Here is a 12,127-nt window from a genome sequence, read left to right as displayed (position 1 = left end):
TTTCTTTCTTTCTTTCTTTTCTTTCTTTCTTTCTTTCTTTCTTTCTTTCTTTCTTTCTTTCTTTCTTTCTTTCTTTCTTTCTTTCTTTCTTTTCTTTCTTTCTTTCTTTCTTTCTTTCTTTCTTTCTTTCTTTCTTTCTTTCTTTCTTTCTTTCTTTCTTTCCTAAGGCAGTTGGGGTTAAGTGACTCACCCAGGGTCACACAGCTAAGAAGTGTTAAGTGTCAGAGGTCAGATTTGAACTCAGGTCCCCCTGATTTCAGGATTGGTGTTCCATCTACTGTGTCACCAAGCTGCCCCTTGCTACAAACATTTTTGCACATGTGGTCCCTTTTCTCTCATTTATGATCATTTTGGGATACAGATCTTGTAATGGTTCTGCTGGATCAAAGGGTGTGCACAGTTTGATAGCCCTTTGGGAATAATTCCAAATTGCTCTCCATGATGGTTAGATCAGTCCACAACTCCACCACCTGCATTGGTGTTCCAGTTTTCCCACATCCCCTCCAAAATTCATCATCATATTTTCCTGTCATTTTATTCAATTTGAGAGGTGTGAGGTGGTAATTCAGAATTGTTTTAATTTGCATTTCCCTAATCAATAATGATTTAGGGCATTTTTTTCATCTAATTATAGATGGCTTTAATTTCATCATCTGAAAATTGTTCATATCCCTTGACTATTTATCAACTGGGGACCATCATTATTATTTGGTTTCTGGGAACTAGAAACCATGCTGAAGTTTGTCCCAGGTCTCCTTAATCTTAATGGTTTTCTACTGAGACTTTTTCTGTTTTCTGTCTGTTTATATCTTCCACATTTTGTGTTGTCTCCCTCAATTAAATTATGAACTCAAGGAAAGGGACTCGATTTTTTGTTTGTTTTTGGTTTTTGTTTTCCTTTCTTTGTACCCCTAGGACTTATCCATAGTAGGTGCTTAATAAATGCTTATTGATTGACTGACTGAAAGCCACTCAATCAGAAGGAAATGATGACTTGGAAAGACAAAGTTTAGAGAGTTGAGGTTTCCAAGGATTGCCAGAATAGGAACTGGGAAGCTAGGGGACTGGGAGAAATCAGCCAGGAGCCAGGGTAAGCCAGTACCCTGGAGAGCGCTTGGTAAAAGACATCAAGAGGTCAGCGGAGGGGAGACAGGAATGCTCTTGGAGAGGCTCTGAGCTGGCCTCCGGGATTTGAAGGGACTTCATGTCCTCACAGTTCTCCCACAACTCAGTCGAATTGCCCATTGATCAGAGAATTGAGGTCTGTTGGGAAGGCTCAGAGCTTGAACGTGAGGGATGGGTCATCATCACTCAGATGCTCTTTTGGATGGCTCGGTATTATGGCTCCCGAGCAACACCAGACCCTGCCTCGGACTACAGAAGACCAGAGGGAAACAGACACATTATGGGGCTCCTGATTGGCTGACCAACCAAGGTCACAGACAACACCAGCAGAGAAGAGAAGGGGAGCCAGGCCCAGACGGCCACTGGGGAGCTGCTGCAAGCTTATCTCAGTCTTTTCTTTACCTGTCATACATCTCTCTCCTGCCTCAAACAAGGGAAAGTTCCCTCCGTGGCCATCACTGGAGCAGGAGCAGCTGGGGAGGGCAGTGATTGATTCTTGTTCCACCGGCTTCTTTAGGGGGAACTAGGGAGCTCTACCTGTCATAAATTTCCTTATCTTCTCATAAACAGGAAAGTTTCCTCCACAATTGTCTCTGCTGGGTCCTGCATCTTAAGAGCTGGCTGTTTGGCTGAGAGCATGCCAGCATGGAAAGTGGGACGGGCTCTCTGATTCTCATCAATTACTCCATCAATCCATCCGCCGCTTATTCATTTAGCAAGCATTTATTAGACACATACTGGGTGCCAGACGCTTTTCTGGGTGCTGGAATACAGAGACAAACACCCCAACTAAAACAGTCCCTGTCCTCCAGGAATAACATATTCACATTAAATAGAAAATACCGTATATGCAAAATAATTGGGGGGCACTAGTAATTAAAGTAGAAACAGGGTTTTGAAGGAAGCCTAGGATCCTAGGAGGAAGAGGTGTGGATATTTCAGGGAACTTCTATACACAGGGACAGCTGAATTGCTCTGTCTCTTGCTCCTATCTTTTTTTCCCCTTTGAATCAGCAATATTTAGCAAGTGTCTGGTGAGTGAAAACAACAACAATAAATAATAATAATAATAATAAAAACAATTGTTATTACATTATATAGCAGGGGGATTTCTACCTTAAGCATGTGAAAATTTCTCCTGGCAAAATGGGTGGATGAGAAAAATTTGTTCCAAAGACCATGAAGGCGGCAGAAGTGGAGTGCTTAGAACACAGAAGATGCTAGAGTCATCTACTGTAGCCCTTGGCCATTGCCAGTTGTCTTGACTTTTGTCCTGCCATTGGACATTGATAACTCTGAAAGAGAGAGTGAGGCTGATGACTATGTGCAACTCTACTTCCCTTAAATCCAACTCACTCACAAGTCAAGATGTCACCCAGGGCTGTCTTTAATATTTTACCCAGTAACATTTAAAACAACTTTTATTTTTACATTTTCATTTTCAATTCTTTTTACATTTCTTTTTATTTTTTTTCTTTGAGTTCTAGATTCTCTCCCTTATCCCCACCCACAATTAAGAAACCACATGTGAAATTATGCAAAACAAGGAACTTTCTTTTGCTTCTTTAAAAACAGAGGACAAACAACGACAAATATGAATCCATCTGATTCTTACAACAACCCTATGTGGCAGATGCTGTTGTTATCCCTGTTTTACAGTTGAGAAAATTGAGGCAGAGAGGGATTGAGTGACTTGCCCAGGGTCACCCAGCTAGAAAGTATTCAAACCATGGTTTTCTGAGTTCAAATCCTGAACTCTCCCTTCTAAACTCCGCATAATTTCCAGGGCTAGGGTGAAAGTGCTGTGAGAAGAAAAAGGTCCCTTTTATTCTGAGACAAGCCAGAGCAGGATGATCACTGGGAAGTAACTTCAGGATATTCCCCACATATACCCGGGCCTGAGTTTTGTTGTATATAGGAAATGCTCTTCTTTGCCATAATGAATCCTTCATCCTAGTACCTCCCTCTGTTAAATATTTCCCATGTATCCTGTATTTAGATTGCTTTGTATAGAGTTGTTTGCATATTGTTTTCCCCTATTAGATTGTGAGCAATATGAGGGCAGGGCTTGCTTTTGTATTTAATTTATTTGTTTGATATTTCCCCCCAGTTATATCTAAAACAAATTTTCTTTTTACATTTTACATTCTTTTTACATTTCTTTTTTTAATTTTTGAGTTCTAGGTTCTTTCGCTTAGCCCCACCCACAATTAAGAAACCACATGTGAAATTATGAAAAACAGGCAGCTTTCTTTTGCCTCTTTTTATATCCCCAGCTCTTAGCGAAGTGCTTGGGACTGGCACTTTTGGCCAAATTTTTTTGATCATCGATGAGCCAATGAGGAAACACCCTCTTACCAATGCAGATGAGCCTTGGAGGATGGCCTGGAATGCTGGGAGGTCTCAGGTCTTGCTCAGGATCGGGTGATCAGTAGGTTAGAGACTCAGATGTTCCTGTCCCTAAGTCTTGCCCAGTTCCCATACTCCACCACCTCTCTCAATAAATGCTTGTTTAATTGAATTGAATCATGAGGGACCATGAGAGCCAAAGCCTCTGCCAGGAAGCGGTATAGACTGGATTAACAAGCCACCTGTGATGGACTGTTCTCCCCCCCCTCATTTTAGGAGCGGGGTCTCTTGGGGATCAGGCTGCTGCTTCCCAGTGTCTGAATCAAATGATTATTTATATACATTAAGGACTCTCACTAATGAGAGAGTTAATTGGTAAGAGGAAAGTGCCTCCAGGGGGAAGAGAAGAGCTGGGAAGATGAATTAGAGGTGGGACAGGCAGAAGACCGTTAACAGTGAGAAGTGCTGCTTAGGTAATTGTGGCCTGTTGAGAGCCGGCTTCCCAGAGGCTGGGGTTGGGGGGCCAGGATTGAGCTGTTTTCAGAGCTGGGGGGAAGGGAGGAGAAACTGGCCCTCAAACCAGGGTCAGCACAGAGGCGAGAGACCTGGAGGACCTTGCCTAGAGAGCCAGGAGTGGAACTAGGGCTGTGGAGAGGACTGGCTCCAGGAGCTGATCCCATGGAGGATCCTGCTGAAAGAGAGAGGGATGAGGCTGGGGAGGCCCCTACCTCAAAGCCAGGTTCCGGGGACCCACAGAACCCTTCCTAGAGGGCCAAGAGGAGGTCTGGAGAAGATGGGGAGCAGGGGCAGGAAGGGTGGCCCGAGAGGTAGCTTTCTGTGAGCCTCTGAGGGCAAAGCCTAGCATGGCTAGACACAGGGGAAGTGGGGGGAAGTAGGGGGAGAGCTATGGTTCTGCTTAGGCGGCAGGGGGATTGGGGAAGGTAGCACCCATTGAGGGCAGCCTCGGTCTTCTGGGAGTCTCTTTATGTTCCTTGGGACTGATGTGATTGACACCAAGGAGTCCTGTGGTCCTGGAAGACCAATACTGAGAAATAGAGCAATTGATAAATTAGCATTTATTAAGGACCTGAGGTATAAGTACACAGTCCCTGCTCAAATCCCCATTAGATTGTAAACTCCTGGAGGGCAGGGACTGTCTCTTGGCTCCCCAGCACTTGGCACATTGTAGACAATTAATAAATGCTGATTAATTGGTTGATTTTTGTCTTTCTGTGTATCCTCAGTGCTTAGCATAGAGTCTGGCACATAGTAGGTGCTTAATCAACGTTTGATGGCTAGGTGATGCTGGGCCTGGAGTCAGAACCTTATCTCCTGAGTTCAAATCTAGCTTTAGACAGGTATTTGTTCTGTGACCTTATAGAAGTTACTTTATGCTGTTTGCCTCAGTTCCTGGTCCGTAAAATGAGCTAGAGCGGGAAATGGCAAAACCACTTCAGTATCTTTGCCAAGAAAATCCCAAATAGGGGTCAAAGGCTCAGACATGACAGAAAAGACTTAACAACAAAAATAAATGTTGGCTGATTTACTGGGTGACTGACTTTCTTGCAAAGAGCTTACATTCTAATGAAGAAAGCAACAAAAATATGTCAATATGTTCAGCATAAATATAAAACGAAGAAATAAAAATGTATATAAAATAGCTAAATATAAGACAGGAAGGGCACTAGCAATTAAGGGAAGTCACAAAAGACTTCATGCAGAATATTGTGTCTGCATATTGGATTTAACGTTTATTTTAACATGTATAACATATATTAGATTGCTTGCCATCTAGGGGAGGGGGTGTGGGGAAGAAGGAGAAAATTTGAAACACAAGGCTATGTAAGGATCAGTGTTGAAAAATTATCTGTGTATATGTTTTGAAAATAAAAAGCTTAAAAAAAAGAATATTGTGTCTGAACTGCATCGTAAGGGAAGAGAGGAATTCTGTGAAATGGAGTGGAAGAGGGAATGCATTCTAGGCATCTGGAATGGCCAATACAAAGGTAAAGCAGGAGATGGAGAATTGTGTGTAAGGAATAGAGAGAAAGATAATTTTGCTAATAGCAAAATGCAGCAGGAAGAATACTATCCAGTGAGGCTGGAAAGCTAGGTTGGCGTAAGATTGTAGGCGATAAATAGAGGAGTTTATAGTTTATCCAGAGCCAATAGGAAGCCATTGGAATTAACTGAGTTACTTACTCAGTTAATTCCAGTGGTTACCTATTGGATCACATGGTCAGATCTGGGTTTAAGGAAGGTCATTTTGGCAACAATATGGAGGACAAACTAGCCATGGGAGGGACACTGCATCCAAAGTGTCCAATGCATCCAATGGGTCCAATTCATCAGCTATTATGGTCATCTAGACAAGTGGTGATTAGGGCCTGAATTAAAGTGGTATTTGTGTGAAAGGGGAAAAGGGGTCAGATGCCAGAGCTATGGAGCATGGAGATTGAAATAGCAAGCCATGTCAATTAGCTATATTCAGTGAGGGAGAATAAAGCATCTAGGGTAATGATGAGATGATGAACCTGTAACACTAGAAAGATAAAGGTGTTTGGGACAGAAATAAATAAGCCAGGGAGAGAGGAGGGTTTAGGGAGAAATCCTGGGCTCAGTATTAAATATGTTAAGTTTAATTTATCTCCAGGATATCTAATTTGAAAGGTCCAAGGTAATTGGTGACATAGAACCAGTTTCAGTTAAAAAATAAAACTCTGTGTCATATGTTCAATGCATTCGGTTGTGAAACAAATTGATTTCAGGTCTCTTGGTAGCCAAGAACCTAGAAGTTTGATTTTTACTCAGTTAATATGTGGTTTGGACGGAATGAAAAACAGGATGAAAAGGTTAAGATACCTGGTTTCTTATTGGAGATCTGGAGACAATGAAATGGAGGTGAGAGTTGGCTAGAAAGTATTGGAAGAAAATCAGGAAACACTGAGGAGAGAAGAAAAATGAATAGTTTTGTGACAGAAAGACAAAAGTGAAATGGTCCCTACCTTCAGGAAACTTACATTCTAATGAGGGGGATGGCATAATAAGCATAATGGGGGCTTGGTCAATGGGAGCCTGGGCAACAAGCTCTGCCATCCACATGGGAGAGACAGGGGACGTTGCTTCCAGAAAGTTGTGAGCATGTGTAGAAGAGGACCATGTTTCCCAGTCTGGAGCACACAGACACCCTGGGGCTGATTCCAGTGCACTAACTACTGGTGAAGGGATAGGCTTTTGATGGTGTGTTTAGCCAGAGCTGGGGTTCATTTAAAAGACACAGGCTGCCCAAAATGAATCTCTTCCTTCTTCCTTCCTGAGTGCAATGGAGACAAGGAGATAGAGAGACAGAGAATAATATAGAGAAGGATGGAGAGAAAGAGAAGGAAAGACAGACAGAGACAGAGAGAGAGAGAGAAAGAGACAGTCAAAGACAAAGAGAGAGAGACAGAGACAGAATCAGAGAGAGAGACAGAGACAGTGAGAGATAGAGGCAGATAGTTAAGAGATGTTGTAAACCATGCATTGGAGGCCTTGGGCTACCCACCAGGACTCCTTATGTAGTCCATGAACATGAACTTCGATTCTTAGTCTCTTTGCCTTTGCTCTTTCTTATTTTAAGTGAAGGAATTTCGGGGAAATCTGACCTTGTGAACTGAAATTTGGGAGTTGAAAACAGATTCAGGATTTTCCAGAAGCTGGATTAGTGACAGGCAAAGCCCTACCTGTTTGATTCATCATGTATTGAAGGCAGCCAAGTAGGAACCGTAACAATTTATTTATTCATTGGCTCTGTCAAATTTAGTTGTGTGACGCTTAATCCTGTTTGCCTTAGTTTTCTCATCTGTAAAATGGGCTAGGAAAGGAAACAACAAACCCCAAAGGGGGTCACAGAGAGTTGGACATGACTGAAAAATTACTGAACAACAGCTCTGCCAGATTCAGAAGTGAATTTGGTGATGGTAAATGCTGTATGGAACCTCTTTTAAGTTTGAGCCCAGTATCCACAGAAACTGATGTAAGACAAGAAAAAATGTGATCTCTTTTGTTGAGGGGAAACACTTTGTAGCTTTTATATCTGTATCTTCACAGTCAATCAATAAGCATTTATTAAATGCCAACAGTGTGCAGGCATTATGCTAAACACTAAGAATACAGAGAACCAAAAGACAATCTCTGTCCTCCAGGTGTTTTTAATCTAACAAGATGTTTATAGAATAAATAGAAAATAATGAAAAGAGGGAAGATACTGAGACTAAGAGAGTTTGGGAAAGGCTTCCTGTAAAAGTTAAGATCTTGGCTGTTCTCAGTGATTCGGTGATACAAAGCAATCTCAATAGACTCTGGATAGAAAATGCTATCTGCAAACAGAAAAGGAACTAGGGAGATTTATTGTAAATCAACATATGCTATATTCACTTCTTTTTTCTATGTTTTTTTCCTTCTCCCGTGGTTTTCTACTTTTGCTCTGATTTTTTTCTTCCAGAATGAGTGTGTATTTAAAAAATAAATAAGTTGAAAAGTGGGTGCAAAATAAACAATTTTTTTTAAAAAGTTAAGATCTTAATTGGGATTTGAATTGAAGGTAGGAAAGTTCAGATAAAGAGATGAGAAGGGAAGACTTTGCAGGCACATGAGGCAGAAAAAATTCCAGGAGCCAAGAAATGGAATGTTCTTTTCCTGGAACAGTCAATGTCATGTGGCAGAAAAAAAGAAAGTAACCCAGGGTTATTAAAGGCTTTGAACACCAGAGCATTTTATATTTGGCCTTGGGGGTAATAGGGAGCCATTGGAAATTATTAAGTGTGTGTGGGTGACATGATCAGATTTGCTTTAGAAAAATGATTGGTGAAAAAAAATTAAAATAAATAAATAAATAAATAGAAGAAAAGAAAAATGACTGGTGCCTGTAAATATTACAGTAAACATCCCTTTGTGATGGCTGCTTGATGTTTATTGGCTAAATGAAACTGAGGTGCTAATCACTGGTGCTTCATTCTTTTCCCTCCTAGTTGTGTTTATGACTCTCCAGACTTTACCACCAATCAATTTAACAAACATTTATTAAGTGCCTACTGTGTGCCAATTGGGGCACTTAGGTGGCAAAGTGGAAAGCATGCTGGGCCTAAAATCAGAAAGACTCATCTTCCTGACATTTATCAGCTATGTGACCCTGGGCAAATCACTTCACCCTATATCTCTCGGTTTCCACATTTGTAAAATAAGCTGGAGAAGGAAATGGCAAACTACTCTTGTATCTCTGCCAAAAAAATCCCCCAAATCTGGTCACAAAAGAGTTTGATTGAACAACAAAAATGTGCCAATCATTATGCTAAGTTTTGGTGATAAAAAGGAAGGCAAAAACCAGCTCCCGCTTCAAGGAGTTCACAATCCAAGGGAGGGTGCAAATTTATATACAAACAAGACATACTGTACACACAAAGTGACATCTCTTCCCTCCCCTTTTCAACTCCCTTTTATGCACAGTATCATCTTCTCCCATTAGGATATAAGATCTTTGAGGGCAGGGGCTGTCTTTTTTCTTGTACTATATCCCCGGTCCTTAACCCAGTGGGGACAAATAGTAAGTATTTAATAAATCCCTCTTCTCTGTCTCAATATGTGCCTATTAACATTAAGTAAAACTACCAGGATGGGGGCTTGAGCTCCCAGTCATATAGAAGAATTACCCTGACTCCCTCAGTGCCTGAAAGACAGATGTATAATATATACAACCAGTACCTGATTGATTGAAGCCCCCCTCTGAAACAAGCAGTCACCCATCTCCTGCTTGAAGGCCTTCAGGCCTGGGGAGCTCATCTCCACCTCCGTGAGCAGCCCATTCCACTTGGGGCAGCTCAAATGATTAGAATGGCATTCCTCAGGACGAGTCCCAGATGTAGCCCTTTGTGATTTCTGTCCATTTCTCCTCTTAATAGCCCCTTTGGGCCAAGCAAGAGAAGTCCAATTCTTCTTACAAGTGACAGCCTTTCAAATATTGAAAGATGGTTATATTCCCCCTGAGCCTTCTCTTAGCCAGGCTAAGCATTCCCTGTTTCTTCAGGTCATTCTTATATGGCACAGACTCGAAACCCTTTGCCATCCTGACTGGCCTACCATCTTGGATCTTCTCCAGCATATTGACATCCTGCCCAGAATTGAACAATCCTCCAGATGGAGTCTGGCCAGGGAAAAAAGAAATAGGGTTTCCATCTGCTTAGACCTAGACATAGATCTTTTAAAAAGAAGCACCCTAAGGCTGGATTTATTTTCTTGGCTGCTATATCACACCTGATTTAGGTTGGCCTTGTGGTCCACTAAAACTGTCAGATCTTTTTTTGGTGTATTATTATTTAGCTACATCTTCTCCATCCTTGTACGTTTGAAGTTGATTTTTTTTTTAAATCTAAGTATAAGAACTGATTGTTTGTTTGCAGAAAACATCTATCTCTATTTCATTTCATCTTCTTAGAATCAGTCCAACAGTTCAGCCTATGAAGATCCTCCCCAATCTTGACTGTTCAAACCATTATCAACTTTTCTTTGAGTTGAATGATTCAGCCAATTCTAGTCCAGCTAATCTCTCATTTTGGTCTTTGAGCTTTCCTGATTCCTTCAAGACTTGGTTCAAATCAAATCCACCTTCAGATTTTGAACTTTTCCAGCTCCCTCCCCCACTCTGCCATGCCTTTCTCTTTGATATCAATTGCCCTCTACTTGATATATCTTATATGTTTACTCTAATTTTACATGGCATCTCTCCTATTCATCTGTGAACTTCTTGAAGGCAGGGACTGTTTTATTTTTTTTTCGTTCTTTAAAAATTAAAGCTTTTTATTTTCAAACATATGCACAGATAATTTTCAACTTTCATCCTTGCAAAACCTTTTGTTCCAATTTTCCCCTCCTTTCCTTCTACCCCCTCCCCTATATGACAATCCAATATATGTTTAAACTATGTAATTCTTCTCTACATATTTCCACAATTATCATGCTGCACAAGAAAAATCGAATCAAAAAGGGGAAAAATGAGAAAGAAAACAACAACAAAACGTTATGTTGGATGCCATGCTCAGTCCCCATAGTTCTCTCTCTCTGGGTGCAGATGGCTCACTTCACCACAAGATCATTGGAACCAGCCTGAATTATCTCATTGTTCAAAAGAGCCACGTCCATCAGAATCGATCATCATATAATCTTGTTGTTGCCGTGTACAATGATCTCCTGTCTCTCAGCATCGGGTCATGTAAGTCTCTCCAGACCTCTCTGAAATCATCCTGATGGTTTTTTTTTTTACAGAACAATAATATTCCATAACATTTATATACCACAATTTATTCAGGCATTCTCCAGCTGATGGGCATCTACTCAGTTTCCAGTTTCTTGCTACAAACATTTCTGCACATGTGGATCCCTTTCCCTCCTTTAAGGTCTCTTTAGGATACAGATCCAATAGAGATGCTGCTGGATCAAAGGGTATGCACAGTTTCCACATTGCCCTGTTGAAGGCAAAACCTGTCAATCCAGATCTTTGGTGTCTTCATTTAGAAAACCTTAACTACATTCCCAGCCCCTAACTAATGTCTAACTGTCTTTTAAGGCTTAACTCAAGTCCAAGTAATTCTAGGAAGTCTCCCCAATTAGAACAATTTCTCCTTCCCCAGATCACTTGGAACATCTCTTTTGCCCTGAATCTGCTCAGTTAACTTTTCCTGTATAATGCCTTGTCTCCCCAAGTGGTGTGGACACTATCTGCAGACAGGAGTCTTGCATTATATTTTATTATTTTCCTAAAAAGTTTAATAGATTGTAATAAATAGATACCCAGGAAAATGGGAGTAGTCCTGGAATGGGAGTCAAGAGTTCCAATTTTCCTGTCAAATAACTGTGTGACCTTGAACCAACCCCCCTCCCACCCCTGGTCTCATTTCTCCATCTATAAAACTGGGTCTAGCAAATTGTACACTCTTCTCAGCCCCAAGGAGATCTGCATTTGAATCTTGCCTGGAACTCTTGCTATAAAAACAATTCGATAGAGGGCAAATCCCCTCTCTGAAGCCCAGAGTTCTCATTGATCAATCAATCATTGAATTGGTAAATTTTTATTAAGCACCTACTATGTGCTAGTGTAGGGATAAGAAGAAAAGCAAAAGATAGTCCCCTAACTCAAGGAGCTCACATTCTAAAGAGGAAAAGGACAGGTAAACAGCTACCTCACAGGGATGCATTTATTAAGCACCTACTATGTGCCAAGCCCTGTGCTAAGTGCTGAGTGGCATGTGCTAATAAATGGAAATTGTTCTATATAAATAAAAGATATTAATGTAATATTATCAGAGAGGCAGCAGAGGACTGGGCCTAAAGATTGCTGTGGGTTATATTGACTGCATTTGAAAATGTAATATTAAAAAAAAGAAAATGTAATATTATTTATTCTTGATTGCATTCTTATTTATTCTGTTAAATGTTTCCCACTTACATTTTAATCTGATTCAGCCCCCCGGAGAGTGTTGTGAGTCTCATTCAGTTACAGGCCACATGTTTGTCATCTTTGGGACCATGGATGAGAGCTGATCCTGAGACTAGGTAGACCAGAACTCCAGTTACGCCTCATGACCTTGTATGACCCTGGGCATCCTGGGATCCTCAGGAAGTT

Source organism: Sminthopsis crassicaudata, chromosome 3, assembly GCF_048593235.1.
Source record: "Sminthopsis crassicaudata isolate SCR6 chromosome 3, ASM4859323v1, whole genome shotgun sequence".
Lineage (NCBI taxonomy): Eukaryota > Metazoa > Chordata > Mammalia > Dasyuromorphia > Dasyuridae > Sminthopsis > Sminthopsis crassicaudata.
The sequence above is the reverse complement of the archived record's forward strand: the minus strand, read 5'-3'. Positions refer to the sequence as shown.